The sequence below is a fragment of the Cherax quadricarinatus genome, chromosome 3, assembly GCF_038502225.1.
Source record: "Cherax quadricarinatus isolate ZL_2023a chromosome 3, ASM3850222v1, whole genome shotgun sequence".
Taxonomy (NCBI): domain Eukaryota; kingdom Metazoa; phylum Arthropoda; class Malacostraca; order Decapoda; family Parastacidae; genus Cherax; species Cherax quadricarinatus.
Genome location: NC_091294.1, coordinates 10,681,663 through 10,696,106, shown reverse-complemented (window position 1 = coordinate 10,696,106; position 14,444 = coordinate 10,681,663). Strand labels below are relative to the sequence as shown.

Genomic DNA, 14,444 nt, shown 5'->3' with positions numbered 1-14,444 from the left:
TGGGAAGGTTGAGGACTCTACAGATTTATTAAACATTGTTGCAATAATGGGTTACAGCACATGTGCAGCTTTTTTATATATGAATGGTGATGTGATGAATGGTTTTGAAAACCGACAAGTTGAAGAATTGAGACACTTACGCAACTTATGGGAATCTTTACTGAAGAAACGTTTTGCCACACATTGGCTTCATCAGTCCAATACAAAGTAGAAATGGGTAAGGAGAGGAGGAGTTTGAGGTGATCAGTCCCTCAGCCTGGAATCAATGTGTTCAGTCCATCACTCTTGTAGGAAGTACAGCATAGGGCCAGTCAGGTGAGTCGAAGCAGGAGGCAGGATCACAGTGGGACCTGCCACTAATGTAAGTAGGTCATCGTCCAAAGGTTGAACAAGCATTGAAGTCTTTGTACCAAGATCCCTTACCCATTTCTACTTTGTATTGGACTGATGAAGCCACTGTGTGGCAAAACGTTTCTTCAATAAAGATTCCCATATGTTGCACAAGTGTCTCAATTCTTCAACTTGTCGGTTTTCAAGACCATTCATCACATCTGTCAGACACTGCAACATCATGGGATCTTGGTACAAAGAATTCTTCAACGCTTGTCCAACCTTTGGACGACGATCTACTTACACTAGTGGCAGGTCCCACTGTGATCCTGCCCCCTCCTGCTTCAACTCACCTGACTGCCGTATTTAAGCCACCTCTCTGGCCCTATGCTGTACTTCCTACAAGAGTGATGAACTGAACACATCGATTCCAGACTGAGGGACTGATCACCTCAAACTCCTCCTCTCCTTACCCATTTCTACTTTGTATTGGATTGATGAAGCCACTGTGTGGCGAAATGTTTCTTCAGTAAAGATTCCCGTAAGTTGCATAAGTGTCTCAATTTCTCATGAATGTGATAAGTCATCAAGATCTCCTGCTTTGTTTTTTAATGATTTGATTACAAGTGAGACTTCAGTAGAATTAGTTGGAGCTAGAAATAGAGTATTTGCATGGTTGCCAGTGAGGTAGTCTTTCAGCTGGGTGTCTGAGCTAGGAATATTACTTGCAAGCTTTGATCCTACAGTAGAGAACATAAGAAAGGAGGAACACTGCAGCAGGCCTGTTGGCCCATGGCCCACTAACAAAATATTTTCCCAACCCAATTTTCAATGCTACCCAGGAAATAAGTTTTGATGATTCTATTTGCTCATTATGCAAGTCTCACTCACATCCAACCCCTCTCACTCATGTATTTATCTAACCTAAATTTGAAACTACCCAATGTTTTAGCTTCAATAACTCTACTAGGCAGACTGTTCCACTCATCAACTACCCTATTTCCAAACCAATACTTTCCTATATCCTTTCAAAATCTAAACTCATCTAATTTGAATCCATTATTGCGAGTTCTTTCTTGAAGGGATAACCTCAAAACCTTATTCATATCCCCTTTGTTAATACCCATCTTCCACTTATACACTTCCATCATGTTATCCATTCTGTAATATGGAGACCAGAACTAAGCTGCGTAATCTAGGTGAGGCCTTACTAATGATGTATAAAGCTGTAAAATAACCGCTGGACTTCTGTTGCTACACTTCTAGATATAAATCCCAGTACGTAATCTGTTTGCTTTGTTACGTGTGCTTAGGCACTGCTCTCCCGGTTCAAGGCTGCCGCCCACCACAACCCCCAAGTCCCCTTCGCAATCTGTATGGCCACGTTCTACGCTATTTAACTGACAAATACTAGGGTTACGGACACTCCAGAGCCTCAGAACCCTGCACCCATCCACACTGAACCGCATCCGCCACCCTTCCGACCAGGTACCGAGTTTGTCCAAATCCTCCCGAAGTTCCGTGACATCCACATCTGAATCAACCATCCCACCCATCCCCGTGTTATCGGCGAACCTGCTCATATCACTAGCAATTCCTTCATCAAGGTCACTGATATATATTATAAACAACAGGCCTAAGACTGACCCCTGCGGAACGCCACCCGTTACAGATCCCCACTCGGACCCAACCCCATTTAAGCACACTCTCCGCTTCCCATCGGTGAGCCACAACCCGATCCATGACAGCACCCCCCCCCCATGCCACGAGCTACCACCTTCCCCAACAGTCTCTGGTGCAGCACTCTATCAAAAGCGTTACCAAAATCCAAATAAACAACATCGAACTCTCTATCATGGTCAACGGCCTCAAAAGCTTCACTGAAGAAGGTTAAGAAATTAGTTAGGCAGGAACGGCCCCTCGTGAATCCATGCTGAGTATCACCAATCAAACCATGCTCATCAAGATGGTTTCCCACAATATCAGCCACAACTGACTCTAGTAATTTGCCCACAATTGAGGCTAGGCCCACTGGGTGGCAACTTGATAGTTACAGCCTGTCCCCTGCTTTAAGAAGACATTAAATTTGTTGACTGTGTCTATAAGCTGTATGTGAGGTTCATCTGGTTTAGTTAAGTTTATTTCTCTGTTTCCAGACAGTTTTCTTGAGCCCAAAATTTTGGAGAGGGTTTGCCAGGTACTTTTCATATCACCTTTTATTCAATAACTCTATTTTTGTAATACATTTGCTTTGATTTTCGTATTGGTTTTGTGAGTACTGATGTGTATCGTTTAGCCAATTCTTTAGTAATCAGTGTGATAAATGGTTTTGAAACCCAACAAGTTGAAGATTGAGACACTTATGCAACATATGGGAATATGTTGCATAAGCGTCTTTAGTAATTAGCCTAATCTGGACAGTTTTTCAAAATGGTGCTTTTTATCAATGGATCCGAGGATACTATTTGTTAGCCATGGGCTGTTTAGTCTCTTTTCTGTGATCTGCTTTGTTTTGATCAGACAATGCTTGTTATAAAGGTTTTGGGTTTTATATGTTTTATATATAAAACGTTTTGACATCTTTGTCAATACGTATTATTGCTGTCAGATAGCTCTCTCTGCCAATCAATGTCACCTAGTGCTAATATTAAATTATTTACCGATGTCTTGTCATGCAGGCGAAATGAGATCTTTCTTGAGTCTTGAGGCAATTTACATAAGCTAGTTATGAGAAAGGTGGGGTAGTGGTCTGTAGTATTGTCTGTGATTATACCTGCTCATAGCGGGGATTGAACATTAAAATGGTATAAAATACCGACCTGACCTTTCAACATCTGAGTTCTTACCTTTCCTAGTGGCCTACGTCTCACCTCTTGGCGCTATAAAAAGCTCCATTCTGTCACTTCATCTCCATATTGTTTCATACTATGGAACAATGCTCTTCTCCAGACTGAGGGACTGACCACCTCAAAACTTTAAGGGTGATGGACTGATTACATCGTCTTCAAGTATCTTCTGCTTCTATCAACTTTTCTGTACTTGACTGAAGAAGCCTACTGTGTAGGCGAAACGTTTCATAATAAAGATACCTAACTGTTGCATATGTGTCTTACCTAACAACCTGTCGGTATTTTATACCATTTTAATGTTCAATTTGTCAGACACTGCAACACAAGGGTATCTTGGTACAGACCTGCAATCAACTTCCACAACTTCCACTAGTGAGAGCGGCTGGATTTGAGAGGGACCTGACCTTTCAACATCTGAGTTCTTACCTCTCCTAGTGGCCTATGTCTCACCTCTTGGCGCTATAAAAAGCTCCATTCTGTCACTTCATCTCCATATTGTTTCATACTATGGAACAATGCTCTTCTCCAGACTGAGGGACTGACCACCTCAAAACTTTAAGGGTGATGGACTGATTACATCGTCTTCAAGTATCTTCTGCTTCTATCAACTTTTCTGTACTTGACTGAAGAAGCCTACTGTGTAGACGAAACGTTTCATAATAAAGATACCTAACTGTTGCATATGTGTCTTACCTAACAACCTGTCGGTATTTTATACCATTTTAATGTTCAATCTGTCAGACACTGCAACACAAGGGTATCTTGGTACAGACCTGCAATCAACTTCCACAACTTCCACTAGTGAGAGCGGCTGGATTTGAGAGGGACCTGACCTTTCAACATCTGAGTTCTTACCTCTCCTAGTGGCCTACGTCTCACCTCTTGGCGCTATAAAAAGCTCCATTCTGTCACTTCATCTCCATATTGTTTCATACTATGGAACAATGCTCTTCTCCAGACTGAGGGACTGACCACCTCAAAACTTTAAGGGTGATGGACTGATTACATCGTCTTCAAGTATCTTCTGCTTCTATCAACTTTTCTGTACTTGACTGAAGAAGCCTACTGTGTAGGCGTAACGTTTCATAATAAAGATACCTAACTGTTGCATATGTGTCTTACCTAACAACCTGTCGGTATTTTATACCATTTTAATGTTCAATTTGTCAGACACTGCAACACAAGGGTATCTTGGTACAGACCTGCAATCAACTTCCACAACTTCCACTAGTGAGAGCGGCTGGATTTGAGAGGGACCTGACCTTTCAACATCTGAGTTCTTACCTCTCCTAGTGGCCTATGTCTCACCTCTTGGCGCTATAAAAAGCTCCATTCTGTCACTTCATCTCCATATTGTTTCATACTATGGAACAATGCTCTTCTCCAGACTGAGGGACTGACCACCTCAAAACTTTAAGGGTGATGGACTGATTACATCGTCTTCAAGTATCTTCTGCTTCTATCAACTTTTCTGTACTTGACTGAAGAAGCCTACTGTGTAGGCGAAACGTTTCATAATAAAGATACCTAACTGTTGCATATGTGTCTTACCTAACAACCTGTCGGTATTTTATACCATTTTAATGTTCAATTTGTCAGACACTGCAACACAAGGGTATCTTGGTACAGACCTGCAATCAACTTCCACAACTTCCACTAGTGAGAGCGGCTGGATTTGAGAGGGACCTGACCTTTCAACATCTGAGTTCTTACCTCTCCTAGTGGCCTACGTCTCACCTCTTGGCGCTATAAAAAGCTCCATTCTGTCACTTCATCTCCATATTGTTTCATACTATGGAACAATGCTCTTCTCCAGACTGAGGGACTGACCACCTCAAAACTTTAAGGGTGATGGACTGATTACATCGTCTTCAAGTATCTTCTGCTTCTATCAACTTTTCTGTACTTGACTGAAGAAGCCTACTGTGTAGGCGAAACGTTTCATAATAAAGATACCTAACTGTTGCATATGTGTCTTACCTAACAACCTGTCGGTATTTTATACCATTTTAATGTTCAATTTGTCAGACACTGCAACACAAGGGTATCTTGGTACAGACCTGCAATCAACTTCCACAACTTCCACTAGTGAGAGCGGCTGGATTTGAGAGGGACCTGACCTTTCAACATCTGAGTTCTTACCTCTCCTAGTGGCCTACGTCTCACCTCTTGGCGCTATAAAAAGCTCCATTCTGTCACTTCATCTCCATATTGTTTCATACTATGGAACAATGCTCTTCTCCAGACTGAGGGACTGACCACCTCAAAACTTTAAGGGTGATGGACTGATTACATCGTCTTCAAGTATCTTCTGCTTCTATCAACTTTTCTGTACTTGACTGAAGAAGCCTACTGTGTAGGCGAAACGTTTCATAATAAAGATACCTAACTGTTGCATATGTGTCTTACCTAACATCATAGCGGGGATATCGTGTTGGTCCAGATATGGTCAAGTAATGAGGCACTTGTCTCAGAGATTTGTGTTGGCTTAGTTATAGAAGGTAGTAGCAAGCAGTTGTTCATAGTGTTTGTGAAATCAGCTACTGAAGGGTCAGTTGCTTGGATGAGGTTTATGTTGAAGTCTCCTGTAAGTACCAGGTGGTGTTTATTCAACTCTGACTCAGTTATCATGTTTCTAAGGTTACCAATAACAGTGTAAGTACAGTGGACCCCCGCATAACGATCACCTCCGAATGCGACCAATTATGTAAGTGTATTTATGTAAGTGCGTTTGTACGTGTATGTTTGGAGGTCTGAAATGGACTAATCTACTTCACAATATTCCTTATGGGAACAAATTCGGTCAGTACTGGCACCTGAACATACTTCTGGAGAGAAAAAATATCGTTAACTGGGGATCCACTGTATTTGTGTGTGCCAGTCTGTAGACTGCTCCAACTGTAATGGGTCTTTTAAGGTTTCTGATGTGAATTTAGCTATTATATATTCACCATTGTCGTCCCTTGTGCAAGTAAATTCCGTACATTTTAGTTCATCAGAGTAGTAGATGGCAGTGCCTCCTCCTAGTTGGTCAGGTCTACAGTTATGTATGGCTGTGTAACCAGGTATGGTAAATATGTCTGTCATATCTTGTTTAAGCCAGGTTTCAGTAAGAATAATGAAAGTTATAGTAGTATTTAGAGACTTCAGTAATGCAAGGAGGTCATCATAGTGTTTGCTCAATGATCTAACATTATAGATGAAAACTGTAATGTTCCTGTTGGCACTGAGTAGAGTTTTAGCCTGACTAGCAGTGTACTAATGGCAATTACTGTTAGGATTATTTGTGCAGTTCTATAAGAGTTTGATATCAGGACTGAAATTTGCATTCATAAGAGGCATGTATGTTAGCACAGTGGTATCATGTATGTTGGTGCAGTGGTAGCATGTATGTTGATGCAGTGACAGCATTTATGTTGGTGTAATGGCAGCATGCATGTTGGTGCAGTGGTAGTATGTATGTACATGTATATATGTTGGTATAGTGGTAGCATGTTGGTGCAGTGATAGCATATATGTTGGTGCAGTGGTAGCATGTGTGTTGGTGCAGTGGTAGCATATATGTTGGTACAGTGGTAGCATGTATGTTGGTACAGCAGTAGCATGTATGTTGGTACAGTGGTAGCATGTATGTTGGTACAGTGGTAGCATATATATTGGCACAGTGGTAGCATGTATATTGGTGCAGTGGTAGCACATTTGATTCATATCTGCATCTAGTGGTCAAATCCTTCATAGTGTCTCCCTCCTCATCATAACTACTGTATCTCTTAATTTAAACCAAAGGGAGGATCTTGAGAAATGATAAAGAGGAAATATATAGTTTATGATAGCTACGTTATTAAGAATTAAAGGTAAACACTCGATTTAAAAGACCTCAATTTAATGGACTTTGGAAATAAGGGGCAAAATCTACCAGGTTGGTTGATCTGGACACAACAAACAAAGTTCATTGCTTAAAGAATTCACCTTTATTGTTACAATCACAGCAAAACAATCTCATCTCTATCCATCACTGTCACCATTACTGGTCACCCACTCTCCCTATTAGAAGAGGGTGTGGTAAATCCAATGAGCTAGTTCCGACTGAAATCCTATGATTGGTTTTCAATGTAAGTGTCTTGTACCAGGTCAAAAAAAAAAAAAAAAAAAAAAAGATATCCAGCCACTCAAACCTAGATTGTTCTAACAAAGAGGCAGGACTAGGGGTGGAAGGAAATATGGAAATAATAGTATGGAGATTCTTATTCACAGGTTCATAAGTATATTTCATCTCAGACAATGAAAGGCTGGTTTGCTGAAGGAGTTAAGGTAAAAGCGAGGAGGATTATGATTGATTTTTTTTATTTAACTTTTTTCTCATTTTTTTAACAAGCTGCATTTACTTTTTGTTGTATGGACATTTGGCATCTATCTGGTATGCTCATATTTTTTTTTTTTTTAGTAAAAATAAGTAAAAGAATGAGTGAGTAGACGCAAGCAGTTTCTATGACTTGATGTGCTGTTAGAGTATGAGCAAGGTAACATTTATGAAGGGATTCAGGGAAACTGAATAGCCAAACTTGAGCCCTGAGGGTTGGGATATTGCAGTTCGGAGAGACATCTGAGCTGCAACGTTGGTGCATGTCTGGCAAGATGGCAATGGGGATGAGTGATGGTGAAAGAGTTTCTTCTTTTTTGGGTCACCCTACATCAGTAAGAAACAGCCGGTGTGTTAAGAAAAGAAAAAAAACGTGTAGTCTTTGCCCAGTTTTGTGTTACAAAGGGATTATGATTGAATATGGGATTACATTATATTTTATCTCAGTTTTTTTGCCAAATTCATTTACTTTTTTATGTGATGATTTGGTGCACGTGTGAAACAAGTCTCAAAATAAATCCCAATCTTTTACAGGTTTATATGAATATGCTTTGTGCCATTGGCCAGGAACACATCTATTGAAAAAACAAAAGACCCATACTGTGTATTAACATTATTTATGCTAATTTGAACCAGTCATACATGTTGAAACCTTTTTTTTCTAGATTTAAGTTACTATAGAAATTCATTAATGACCAAAATACTATATAAAATACATACATGTGCTTAAACACAGAACATACAAGAAATAAGTCTACCTACTGTTATAGTAGTAGTTGCTTTTATAGAAGGGCCACTACTGCACAAGTTAACCTGAGCTTAACCTTCCAGTGACTGGGGTTAAATTACTGCCCAAATCTGCTGGAATAAAGCTAAGGAAATTAGAGGAGTAGCATCTGAGATGTTGCACTGGACCAGAACTGGGTTAAAAGGGAAAGGGAAACAACTGGGGTACTTTTGTTAAGTCCCACAATCTAGTCACAAAAATATGATGCTGAGGGTAAACTTTAGTGAAAACAAAGGCAGAGCTGGTCAATATGCTGTGTAACAACATCATTATGAAATAAGGCAGTTATTATTGATAAAATACCCTGATCCCAATTCAGAACTATTTCTTGATCAAAATCACTGAAATTAATGTGGGTGTATAGGAAACATTTATCTGTCGTGGAAATTATTATTTACTGATATATCAGCCATAATAATAATAATAATAATAATAATAATAATAATAATAATAATAATAATAATAATAATAATAATAATAATAATAATAATAATAATGACAGGACCTGGTACCAGTTGGTCACTAGTCACAGCATCACCAACAAGCAACACCATTACACACGCCCAGATCACCCCACTATCTTTCATAATTTAGCTTAACCCAACCTAACCAAACCTAAAAAAAAAAAAAAAATATTGACAGAGGAAGTGATGAAAGACAGTGTGTAGCAGCATGTGGGTCAGTGTTGTTGGTGGTGAGGCAGCATTCATCGACCAGCATCCCAGCGATCCACCTCCACCTACGTAGTGTAGTGTATGTTTTGCTCCATTATTGTTCAAATTTCATTGTACAATCTCTTAGTAATTAAATAATCAACTACCTCATTTTGTGATTTTACTAGTAAGCATAAGTCACCTTATGTAATTTTCTTATTTACTATTGTTTGCTTAAACATTAGCTGAATTGATACTTTCTCTGTCCATATTACTACCTCATATTTTTTTAAATACTATCAATTGATATTACTTACTAAAATTAATAATTATCATTTTTACTATAATTTCAATTTACTCTTAACATTTTTGACATTTAATAACCATTACTTGTCTAACTACCTTTACCTGTTTTAATACCACATTTACTATCTTAGAGTACTCTTAATTACCTTGTACTGCCATATAACCTCTTTGATCATCACTTTATTTGTTCACCACAAATTATTTTAGTCCCTTTTATATTGTCTCCTTTATTTTAGCTTTAAAAAACTACCTTAGCTCATTATTTTTACATTTGTTAAAAAATTCAGGTGCTATTTTTTTAGCTTTAGAATATTTACTTTGTTTTATACTTAATTCTAACTATAGATTCACTACAAATCTTATGATTACAAGCATTGATCCTGATACCAACCTCTTATTTAATGACTTAAATGATTCAAACAGTTACTGTAATTACTACACAGCAGAACAATCAAAGGCACTTCTCAGAGCCAACAACAACATAACTATCTTTAACTACAATATCAGATCTTTAAGCAAGCATTACGATGACCTCCTAGCATTACTAAATTCCTTGCATGCCAATATGTCCATCATTACACTAACTGAAACCTGGCTAAAGCCTGATACTACAGATGTCTATGCCATTCCTGGTTACACAGCCATACACAACTGTAGGCCAGACCAACAAGGGGGTGGCACAGCTATATACTACTCAGACCAACTAGAATGTATCACTAATACTTGCACAAGGGATGAACATGGGGAATATATAATAGCTAAATTCAAATCCAAATACCTACAAAAACTTCTCACAGTGATAAACATCTACAGAGTTCCACAATCAAACATTAGCCAATTTAGTCAAAACCTAGGAAGTATGATAACTGATGCACGCATGAACAAAGATCACTTACTACTCTCAGGTGACTTCATTATAAATCTCCTGCAAGACCAGGACCCACACGTTACTGAATTCACAAACACAATGAGTAACTGCATGTTGCTACCAACAGTAACAAAACCTACAAGAGTTACGGAGACTAGTGTTTCCCTACTTGACCACATCTGGACCAACACCATATCCCCTTTAAAATCAGGCATAATTACAGATAATACCACAGACCACTACCCTACTTTCCTCATAACAACTCTTGGTAAAATACCCCAAGACACTACTAAAGTCACCTTCAGACTTCACAATGAGGCAGCCATTAATAACTTCACAACAGCAGTAACAAATATTGACTGGCACACTGAGCTAGAAATCTATACAGATATTGACGAATGTTTTAATAATTTTCTAAAAAAGACCCAATACCTCTATAACAAGCACTGCCCTAAAAAAACTAAACAGATGACAGCTAAGAGACTGAACAGTCCCTGGCTAACACCCAGCATTCTCAAATCCATAAATACAAAACACCGATATGAAAAACAGTACAGAATTGGTCACATAACCAGAGACCAAACAAAACGTTACTCGTCAATCCTAACCAGCCTGATAAGAAGGGCAAAAAAACTGTATTATGAGAACAGATTATCCAACTTACGAGGTGATATAAAAAAGACCTGGAAGACCCTATCAGAAATTCTGGGAACAAAAAAGATATCACGAAATAGCGAAATAAAATTAGCAAAATCAGATGAACCCCAACTCCCACCAACAGAAACAGCAAACAGACTCAATGATTTCTTCTCCACTATAGGACAAAACCTTGCCAATAAAATCCCAAGCTCAGATACCCCACCAAATGACTACCTCACTGGCAACTACCCGAACACACTGTTCCTAGCTCCAACTAACCCATACGAAGTCTCCCTTATTATCAACGCACTAAAAAACAAGGCAGGAGATTTAAATACCTTACCACCCTTTATATACAAAAAAGTGTCACAAGTACTATCACCAATCATTGCAACACTCTTTAACAAATCCATTGAATCCTCCACCTTCCCTACAGCTCTCAAAATAGCAAGGGTCACCCCGATCCATAAAGGAGGAGACCAAACAGAGTTGAATAACTATAGGCCAATATCCAATTTACACCCTCTCTCAAAAATCTTCGAAAAATTAATTCATAAATGAATCTACTCCTACCTCATCTCCCAAAACATTCTCAACCCCTGCCAATTTGAATTCAGGCCTAATAAAAATACTAATGATGCTATTATACACATGCTAGAACATATATACACTGCAATAGAGAAAAAAGAAGTCCCACTGGGGATCTTCATTGACTTACGTAAAGCTTTTGATACAGTTGACCATGACTTGCTCCACGTAAAATTGTCACAATATGGTATTAGAGGGCACTCCCTCAACTACCTCAAGTCATACCTCAGCAACAGAAGCCAATATGTGTACGCAAATGGGGCAAGCTCTTCCGCTCAACCAATTACAGTTGGTGTCCCACAGGCAAGTGTCCTTGGCCCTCTTCTCTTTCTCCTATACATAAATGACCTACCAAATGCTTCACAATTACTCAAACCCACACTTTTTGCAGATGACACTACATACGTCTTCTCTCACCCGAGCCCAGTCACGCTAGCCAATACTGTAAACACCGAATTACAGAAAATATCTACCTGGATGAGGACTAACAAACTTACACTAAACATTGACAAAACCTACTTCATTCAGTTTGGTAACAGAGCTACAGATGTACCTCTTAACATAACGATAAACAGATCACCTATCACAAAGCTAACAGAGGGAAAATTCTTAGGAATCCACCTTGATAATAGACTCAAATTTCATACACATATACAACAAATTTCTAAGAAAATTTCCAAGACTGTAGGCATACTATCAAAGATACGGTACTATGTTCCACAGTCAGCCCTCCTGGCCCTTTATTACTCTCTTATTTACCCCTATCTCACCTATGGAATTTGTGCATGGGGCTCAACAACAATTAACCATCTCAGACCACTAATTACCCAACAAAAGGCTGCAGTTAGAATGATAACAAATTCTCACTACAGGCAGCACACTCCACCAATATTCAAAACACTCAACCTACTCACCATACAAAACATCCATACTTATTACTGCACCTATTACATACATAGAACACTTAACTCTGATATTAACCCTCCCCTCAAACATCTCCTTGCCAACCTCAACAGAACACATGACCATAACACAAGGCACAGATCACACTTTGATGTTCCTCGTGTCCATCTCACACTATGCAAAAACTCAATGCACATAAAAGGCCCTAAAATCTGGAATTCATTACCTGTAAATATAAAAGAAACACTACCTGTTTATAAATTCAAGTCTCTTCTCAAAGATCACTTACTCTCTCAAAACCAAATAAATACTGAATAACTGAACCTTATAAATTGTATATCTTAAATGTTTCTCACAATTATATCACATAAATGTTAAACCTAAAACCCAATCTAACTTTATTATTTTTTAAATACACTACCTAACAGAATACTCCATTCTACTGAATGTACAACAATGCATGCAACCATATGACCTGTCTTTGTAATACTCACTTGTACTTTATAGTTATCTGTTTACAATAATGTATTATCACTGATTTCATCATTGCTTAGTTAATCTTAAGTTAATTTTAAGCCAGCCCGTAATGCTATGCATAGTATAAGTGGCTTTGGCATGCTGCTCTTACCTGTATTTTTTTTGTACCTCTGTATGTATGCTAAAATTACTAAATAAAAAAATAAATAAATATTATTGTGTTATTATGGCTGATATGTTAATAAAAAATATCACAACAGATAAGAATGTTTTCTGCCAACAACATCAATTTTGGATGATTTTAATCAAGAAATATTGCTGAATTAGCACTAAGAAACTTTACCAATACTGACCAGTTTAACAATAAAGCTTTAGTGGAAAGACCACCAAATGGTTACTTGCTTCTAGGGTCCCCACAGAATGCTTGCTGTATTCCTCTAGATTGATTGCCCTGGGGCTCCCACAGAATTCTTTCTTGGGGTCCCTCACACTGATTGGTTGCCCTAGGGTCCCCACAGAATTTTTTCCAGGAACCCCACAACAGATTGCTTGTCCAAGACCCAGGACGCCTGCACAGGCTGCTTACTCTGAGGCCCAAAAAACATTTTTGTCCTGGGGCGCCCCAGATTGACTGCCCTGGAGCCCCGACAGGTTGTGTCCTGGACCTTCCACACAGACTGGAACATGACATCAGTATAACATCGTTTTAATTTTTAAGCACTAAACCCGTATTGATCATTCAGATGAGCTGTGGTGGCACAGTCCTCAGATACACTAAGAACACTTTCAACAGGCACTGTGAATCGACCCCTGCAACCACTAATAGGTAAGTACTAGAGAAAATAATCTTCATACCTACACCTTCCTAGATTTAGATTCTTATTCCTTTTCTTCTTCTTAGAGGTTTAAAGTCCTGCTTCCCGAAGAACGGGGAAGAACTATTGCCCAAATCTGGGCAATGAAAGAAAAGAGAACAGGAGTTCTTTTTGCAAATTGAGACATAAACTGAAATGTCTCGACTCCTTTTTTCTTTGTTCTTCCTTTGTTGTGGGTTTATAGGGCCATCACACAGTACGCAGTATCCACCCTGCTGACCAAATCTAATAATAATAATAATTATTATTATTATTGTTTCTGCGAGTACAAGGTATACAGGTCTAGCTAACATTAATAACATACTACTATATAGAGAGTCCCTTGTCATGCAGAGTATTTCGGGCAAATTAGGTTAATTTTGTCCCTAGGATGCGACCCACATCAGTCGACTAACACCCAGGAACCCATTTTACTGCTAGGTGAACAGGGACAGCAGGTGTCTTAAGGAAACACATCCTAATGTTTTCACTTGTACCGGGGATCGAACCACGGACCTCAATGTGTGAGATGAGTGCGCTGGCAATCGAGCTACGGAGCGACACCTTAGGTCAGGAAGGATAATGGGACAAGCCTCATAAAAAATATTAAAGAAAGAAAATGTTTCCAACTGGATAGGATGGATCCAATATATCAACGCTGGTCGAACAAGACGTCGATACCTTATTTGAATCATCAACCGGCATCAACCTAGCTACCGCACAAATTTCTACGCGTATCATAGAAAATAAAAATTTTGTTCGGATTATTTCATGTGTGTGTGTGTGACCTAATTCATGTCTGCACAAATAACTCATTACGACTGTAACCA

The 14,444-nt window shown here is 38.9% G+C and overlaps 1 protein-coding gene across 3 annotated transcripts in view; it reads right to left on the bottom strand.

The window, feature by feature from the left end:
* Positions 1 to 13,866, bottom strand: part of LOC128705434 (uncharacterized) — a 29,343-nt gene extending 15,477 nt beyond the window's left edge. The window contains exon 1 of one of the 3 annotated variants that reach the window (XM_070090146.1): positions 13,620 to 13,866. The gene's annotated coding sequence lies outside the window, so the exon portion shown is untranslated. Of the gene's footprint in view, positions 1 to 8,301; positions 8,411 to 13,615 lie in introns of those variants that run through there. The other 2 variants (XM_070090142.1, XM_070090151.1) reach the window with 2 other exon arrangements.
* Positions 13,867 to 14,444: the final 578 nt, after the last annotated feature.